Here is an 8,720-nt window from a genome sequence, read left to right on the forward strand (position 1 = left end):
GGGGACATTAAAAACCATGGCAGGGACACCTCCCACTGTCCCAGTTTGCTCCCAGCCCCGTCCAGCCTGGCCTTGGGCATTCCAGGGATCCAGGGGCAGCCCCAGCTGCTCTGGGCACCTGTGCCAGGGCATTCCCACCCTCCCAGGCAGGAATTCCTTCCCAATATCCCATCTCTCCCTAATTTTTGTTAGTTTGAAGCCATTCCCCTGGTCCTGGCCCCCCATCCTTTGTCAATTGTCTTCTCCATCTCCTCAGCTCCCTCAGGCACTGGGAGCTTCCCTTTTCCAGGCTTGGAGCAGCCTGGAATCATGGAAGGTGTCCCTGCCCCTGGCAGGATGGTTTTTAATGTCCCTTCCAACCCATTCCCTGCAAGAATCCCAAGTAATTAATCCTCCTCAAGGCTTTAATGAGCATTTTTTTCCCCGGGAAAAATTCAGTTGTTGTTATTTCTGTCCGTGTCTGTGACCCTCCCAACTCATCCTTGTGTGATGGCAACGGGAATTTCCATATGGAAAATAAGTTTGGCATTAACCTGCATTTTCTGGATGGCAGAAGTTCTCTCTCGTGCTCCCTGCCACCGTTTGCTGAGAGCCAAGCAAGGATCATCAAGGATTTCAAAAATCCCAAAAGTTTCCACCACAACATTTGGAACCATATGGCACCATCGGATTTCTTATCAGCTCCTTGCTCCACGTGTCTCCAGGGTGACAATTATCCAATTATCCCTGGAAAACATGGAGCAAAGCATATGTTAGACAAAGAAATAGGCAATACATTTATTATTATTAAAATTATTTTTATTATTTTATTATTAAAATTACTATTAATAATAATAATAATAAAATTCCCACACGATACACATTTCAAAAAAACCATGAAGAAAACAGACCAAGAATTTTGTCAGAAAACACAAATGAGGAAAATAAAAGTCACCTCCATAACTCCATGGGATGACAGCAAAATGTTCTTGGTTATTCCATTTCTTTGTTCTGATTGGTGGAGATTCAGGACTTCAAAAAAAGATTTAAAAATAAATGTTTGGATGCAACCTTTCCATAGCAAAAAATAAGATTTTGAGGTAATGAATAAATCTTTATCCAGTGTTACAATAAGGACAAACAAACAGCAAAACCCAATAAAACCAAAACATGTCAAAAATCAATGGAAATTCGGAGCCTGGCTGAAAAATCTGATTTTTTTTCCATATACAAAAAAAGGTCAGTTGATATTTCCCAGCATTTCACCAACACGTGAAGGGCTGGAAACAGAGAAAGGGGAATCACATTTCTGACTTGGGGATGTTTTCAGAGGCATCCAAGAAAAATAACAAAAATTCTGCTCTTATTTTCACAATTTGCACCTCTCTGTGGCATCAGGTTCATAACTGCACTGTGCACACCCAGGAATTATTTAAATCCTGGGATGGGGATAACAAAACACACACAGCAGTTACTCAAATCCTGGGATAGGGATTAAAAAGGCCCAAAATGACAGGTTTAAAACACCAAAAATAATCAAAAACCCAATTTATCAAAGCACTGAAATTCTCTAAGCCATTATTCAAAATTCAAAAGCAGATTCAAAAAATTCTTAAATTAAATCTCCCTTGATTTAGGATAAGATTCCTCAATCTGCTGAAGCAGTTTTGCTTTTAGGTGCAGATCCACACCAGGCCAGGATTTTTGCCAGAGAAGGAAAATAATCCCTAGAAATCCTCCAGGAAAACAAACAAATCCATGACTGCTCCTTTTGCTGCCTGGCTCCTTCATTCTTCATGATCTAATCAAATGTTTATCCTGACATCACCTGCCAAAACTGAACTTAGGCAAGGCCTAAACCAATTTAAATGTCAATTCCTTGGGTTTAGCAGAGGGAGCAGATGCATGAGAAAGCAGAATTACCACATCCCCTCCACCTCAGAGCCACCTTTAAAGCTAAAAATACAATTTGATTTTTGTGCTGAGAGCTGAGACGAAGCTTTCTTGCCATCCAAAGGAGGTCCAGTCCTTCCCAGGGATCCCATCTGGATATTTGGATTATTTGCTGACCTACCTGAAGCATCAGCTCTGCAGCAAAGGGATTTCTGCTTGCCAGAGCTCAGCAAAAGTGTTCAAATACAATAAAATAAATAGGAATTTACAGGTTAAAGTAAGGAAAAGCCTAAGATAGGTTAGGAAATTAGTATGGGGAAAATGTTCATCTGCATCCAGTGCTGTGGTGAGGTTGAATTATGCTTTGTGTATAAGTAGAAATAACAATAAATCTTTTTTTAGATTAACACTGCTTTCAAAATCACAGGATTGATTCTGAAAATGAAGGAAAAGTGTCTGAAAAACATCAAAAAAAAACCAATTAAAGAGTTTTTGAGCTACAAGTTCCCTACAACGTTCTTTTGCTATCAAACTCCTCATGGAGTTGGGTGTCTCTGAGAAATAAATATGGGGCAGTTAAGCATTGTTAATTGTTTTTGTTATAATTTATCTGGGATCTGTATCTGCTCCCAGTGATCCAGGTGAGATTTATCCACAGGTTCCACCGTGGAATTTAGGGTAGGGAGAGGAGGGACCTGAGGGAAAGGAGTAAGATAAATATTAACTGAGGGAAACCAGAAATTGGGATTTATTACAGCTTTTCTCCAGCAGCTGCAGCTCAATTCCCACCTTTCCAAGGAATTCCCAATCCCAAAAAGAGCCTGAGGGACCAGCCCAGCCCCACCTGGCTCCCCCAACAAACCCAGGGGATTTGCAGGAATAAACCTTCAAAAAGACTCAGAATATCCAGCATTTTCAACAGCAGGGAAAAGGAAGAGTTTTCCCTCTCCCTCAGGTGTTTCCTGGGACAAACCATCTTCAAGCCATAAAATATTCCCAAGGGAAAGAGAGGAACAAAATCTGGGTCTTCAGTGATCGAGGCAAGTGTGAAAGCTCATCCCAAAAGTTATTTTATACCCGGAGTCACAAATAAAATAACAATAAAATCATATATAATAAAATAATAAAATAATTATTGGAATATCCCAGCTTGAGCCCAGCAGCTCCCAGCACGTTACTGGGACAGGGGAAGAGGCTTTGAGCTTTAAATAAAAATTATACAAGAAATAATAAAATTCAGATAAAAGAAGGGATAATGGAATTCTCACGGCCAGCATTTATATATATTATATATCTTAATAGCAATAAGAGCAATTTTAGCACCTCACTGGCCTAAATAATTCTGGGGAAAGTTCAGGATGTGAAAGGAAAATTAAGCTTTACAGCCTCACTCCTATTCCTGGTTTTACTCTGTTTTCATTCCAGGGCTGAACTCGAGTTAAAAGCTGTGGTCCCGTGAAGAGCTTCTTTTCCAGGGATGTGAGGAATGTTTATTCCTAGGGAAAAGGAAAGAGGGATTAGGAGGCACCGACTGGGATTTTTGGGAGCTGGACCGAAAGCAAATGAAGAAAATAAAACCTCATTTGTGAGGCAGAAGTGCCACCTTGTGCTTGAGCACCGCAGTTCAGCAGGGGACCAGGGACAGATATTCAGATTATCATTATCTCTCCCTCCCAAAACATCTTCAACCTCTGGAAAAAAAAAGTATTTGAAGGAAATCAGCTGAAAATCCACGGATTTTCATGAATGGGTGGCACAAACTCGCAAATCAAACCAAAAAAAATCGATGTTTCCAGCCTTCAGGATTCCTGTGTTTAATCCAAATTCTAAATGAGAATTACATTTCCTACTTCGCTGTCCTCTCGTTCATCAAATAACCACTAATTATCAGATATAAAAAAATTACTTTCCTTAAATTACAAAGTCATTATATTAATAATTATAAAATTATTTTAAAAATTATAAGGAAATTACTTTCCTTAAACAATTCCTGTGATTATCCACAAATTTCATGTGGGAAGGAAAATTCCACTTCCAAATGAGAGCATTAAGAGGACGCTGATGGGGTCAAATATAAAATTAAAGATTATATTCTTTGCACAGATTATAAATTTAAGAAAAAGTTTAGGAAAGTTCTCTCTCTCTCTCTGTATTGAAAATTACCTTTTCACATTCAGGTCATGAAATCCCCAAAATGCATTAAATTATTGTGAGGGAAATCCAGAAGAATTTCTCATATAAAGAATGTTTTTATTAAATATTTACATAAGAATATGCTCAGCACATCTGGATTTCCCATTTTCTGTAGACACATCAAGTCAACCATTCCCATTGCCCAATTTTAAATATATTCAAATTATCACGCTCTGGATGTGATCCAGCTATACAAAAATAATCATGATATGGCAAGAGAAAGGAATTAAGAGAAATTGTAAAAAAATATGATGGAAGAAAAATTATTGAAAAATATGTTCCTTTTTTTCATGCAATTTTTCTTCCCCATCCAAGAAATATTCACCTGTTAAGGTTTTTATAATAAGATAATAGAAGAGTAGATTTAGGGTGATAAGAGGACACTTAGTAGGAAATAATAAATATATCAAGAGGCCACCATACAACAAAGGAGAAGTTAAAAAACAAATGGATTAAAACACAAGGTAAATTTACTAAAAGTTAAATTCTTTTAATAAATTTGGTCATTCAGCCAAGCTGGACATGCAGACTGGTTGGTGAGTGCAGGATTGGATTTCATTTATCTCAGTGAAAAAATTATTTGGGTGAAAAGTCCCTTTAAGCAGATTTGGGGTCATAAAACCTTGACCAAACAAGACATTTTCCCTAATATCCAACCTAAACCTCCTCTTTTGCAACTTGAGGCTCTCTCCTCTTATCCTGTCCTTTGTTGATGGGAAAAAAGATCCAAATAAATTCCAAAGTGGATCCAAAGTCAACTTTTCCCAAAGGGATAACCAAGGAACGAGGAGCACCACGACCTCATGGTGAAAAGTTAGTGGCAAATCACGTGGGTGCTTTAAATAGTAAAATATTGAAGGTTATTTCTATCAAATAAAGTCATTGCTAATTTGATCCATCAGCTCTGTGGAATCCAAATTACAGACCTGTCCCAGCCCAGGAAAATTCAAAGTAATGCAATTATCCTTTTAGACTATATAAAGCCTCCCATCACCATGGCATCCAGATTTATCCTTTCAGGTGCTTAAATAGACACCTTCACCTCAGATGTGCATCAGGGAGAAACTTCTGCACTCTTTTCTCAAAATGACTCCCTGGAAATATTCATAAATTTCATGTGTTTTTGTGTAGGTCTCATTGGCACCTTCGTTTTTAAAGGATTAAAAAATAAAACTCAACAAATTTAACAAACCCCAAAGGAATTTTGCTTGATTGTGAGGACTTTTACACAGAAGAAGCAGGGATTACATGGCCAAATCTATATCAAAAGTGAAGAAATTTTCCCTGATATCCAACTAAACCTCCCCTGGCACAATTTCCTCACATCCAGTCACTTTAACCTGGGAGAAGGAGTCAGCTCCCACCTGGCTTCAACCTCCTTTTGGGAACTGAAGAGAGCAAATATCAGTAGAAATATATTGAAAACCATCACATGGCCTTCTGTGGCCAAGGAGGTGTTGTTTGAGCTCCAAAAATCAGTTGTATTTATAAATATATCAGTCTGGGCTCTGTTATCAGCACCATGCTCTAAATGGTGCCAGCAGTTTGAGCTGCTTTTAACAGAATAGAAACAAAAATCCATTGTGCAGCAGAAGTCCAGCTCAGGAATGGCCATGTGGATATTTGGGAATGGAATATGGAATGGAACATGTGAACATTTTTGTTCAGGGGTTCAGGATAATAGTAAAGATATTCTGATATTTGAAAACAATAAAATCATAGAGTGTGTTGGGATTGGAAGAGATCTTAAAGATTGCCTAATTCCAACCCATTCCATGGGCAGGGACACCTTCCACTAGACCAGGGTGCTCCAAGCTCCATCCAGCCTGGCCTTGCACACTTCAAGAGATGGAAAAAAATATTGTTTTAATTCAACAAAGACATCCTGAAACCCAAAAAAGTACATTTAAGTACCAAACACACTCTAATTAACCAGGGTACAGACGGAAAAATACAAATCCTTTCCTTATCCCACTCATCCAGAATCATCTCCCTTAATCCCTGGACTAAAACAGGTTTTAATGCAGATTTTCAGGTAAGAACAATACCCACCAAAAACATTTCCATGTGGTATTCAGAGCTAAACAATTTCAGGTCAAAAAACACTGAGAATGAAGACAGCAATTATCCCAAAGTTCCAACCAGAAATGAGGTTCCCAAAGAATCAAGAGGTGGCAGTTTGGAGTTGTTCAGAGTGGAGCACGTTGCTGTAAAAACCCTGCCACACAAAAGCCACATAATAACAGGAGGTTTTTGGCAGAGGATGAGGAGTTTCTTCCCCCATCCTGCAGAAAAATTTAATGAGCAAAACATTCCCAAAAAACCTGTGCAAGTTGAGGCCAGAATTGAGTTCAGGACTCCGTGGTTACAAGGAAGAAATGAGCAGCCCACGAGGAAGGAGTTGAAAACTGAACATGGACCAATGGGATCCAGACAGCTCCAGAGCTACAGCTCCCCCCCAGCTACCCTTGGAACAGGATAAATCAGCAACTCTTCTTAACCTTCAGTATTTATTTGCAAAGCTTGCTGGAGTGAAAAATGGATAAAGCTGAAGCTCCCATAAAACTTGTGAGTTGAACAAAGGAAGAATAGGGAAAATAATTGGCTATAAATATGCCATACGGACTTTTCCTCTTTTTTTGAGGATTTTTAGGGGCTTGGATGAGCTCTCAACAGATAAAATTGAGAAATATTCCCCTCACTTAAAGGGGGAAAAAAAACATCAACTCAAAATGTTGTTCAAGGGGTAAACAGAAGCAATCCCCCAAAAGCCATAACAGCAGAAGGATTGCTTAGTAACCTCCCTGGATTTTAAATTTTGCCACATCACTTGGCCAGGCAGCACAATTCCCAGCCTTGCTGGTATTTCAGGATGCATCTCTTCAGTGGAGACGGGGGTTTAGAGCAAATTTTGGGGGCAGAGGAGGTTTGGATGTGCAGATGAGGCACAGCTGGAGGAATCCCTGCTCCTCACGAGCATCACCCTCAGCTCCTCACCTGCTGCACCCCAAAGGGAATTTCAGCATTTCAAAATCCTAATTCTAAGGAAATCTCATTTTTTAATTCCATCTAACCCTGCTGATTTGAGTGATCCTGGTGTTTAAACTTAGGAAATCCTCATCAATCGACCCTCTGGAAAGGTGAAGAGTTTCCACTCAGGATCTGTCCCAAATTCCCCATCAGCACCACAGCAGAAGGTGCCAGGGAAGAAGTGCTGGTGAGTTTGGGAATGCCAACATAAAGAAATTCCCAAAATCTTCCTGCTCTGTGCAATAGCCAAAAATTAAAGGAAAATATAAGGAAAAAATAAGGAAACACATCATAAACCCAGCATCTTGTTAACGGTGCTTAATTAGCAGCCAGATTAATCTATAATTATTTTGTGCATTTAGATCATTAGTTGAGTGTTCATAAAGAGAAAAAATAAAATATTAAATTTCTGCAAGTCAAAGAGTAGAGGCAAAAATATTTGCAGGATTTCCAGCTCCCCCAAAAAAGATGCTAAAAATCTCTGATTTTCAATTAACAATTTTAGAGGAATCCAATCCAAGGTGTGAGATCTTGGGAGAGACGATTGCTCCTGGTTTGCACTGGGGGTTCATTAAATATTCCCCTCAAAAATAAACCAAAATGGGGATATAATGAAGCTGGGAAATTTGGGATTCCATCATTGGAATGCTGCAGTTACCACTTCAGCAGGTCCAATATTAAACACCAATATTAAATAAATAGAAGGGAAATTCCCTCTCAAATTTATCCCTGTCCCAGTCAGCTTTGAGAATGGCAAACTGGGGAAACTGGTGGAGATTTAAACACTGGAGGATCGTGGAATTACAGAATGGATTGGGTTGGAAGGGGCCTTAAAGCTCATCTCATTCCAACTGCTCAACATTTCCTTGTCAATCCATAAAAAACTCTCCAAGAGTGGCCAGGAAAAGTGCTGGAATATCAGCATTTCCACTAAAAAAGGGAAAATAGAAATAAAAATCAAAAAACAGCTAAAAAAAAAAAAATCTGTCAAATTTTTTCATTTCATAGAGGTTTTCCTCTTTTCTTTCACAGTAAATTAAATATTTTCACCCTCTAAAGTTGCAGTTCCCTTTATTCCGACATGAAGGGTTTCTTTCCTGTTTTTCCTACTTTGATTGTCTTTTTTGGCTCAGAAAATTAAATTTCATGGAGTTGGTCCTTATAGATTGAATGCTTTGTGCTAAACAAATGGTTCTAGTATTTGCTGGTGCTTTCAATAAATTAGAATTTGATGCTCAAGCCAATATTGAGCTGACACAAATTAGATTTACCAAGCAAATTTTTCCCCCAAATATCATCTTATCGAACAAGGGCTGTATTTTGCACCTGTCAGAAAATGTTTATTGCTTTATTTCATTAGCATGGCCTGTCAAGCTTTAATTTTAAATTGCCTGGCAGAACAGAAAAGACATTTTGCTAAGAGAGAACTCACTTTTCACAGTAAGAAACATCAGTTAATATGGAATGAAGCACCACTGGGTCTTCAGGGTAAATTTATTATTTTATTTTATTTTTTTAGCCACTAGGATTACATTTTTTCCCGATTATTTAAATGGTTAAAACCCAAGTGGAGGCAGGTTTGTGTAACAGAACTTGTCAAGTCGAAATCATAATAATAAAATTAA

Source organism: Parus major, chromosome 9, assembly GCF_001522545.3.
Source record: "Parus major isolate Abel chromosome 9, Parus_major1.1, whole genome shotgun sequence".
NCBI classification, from domain to species: Eukaryota; Metazoa; Chordata; class Aves; order Passeriformes; family Paridae; genus Parus; species Parus major.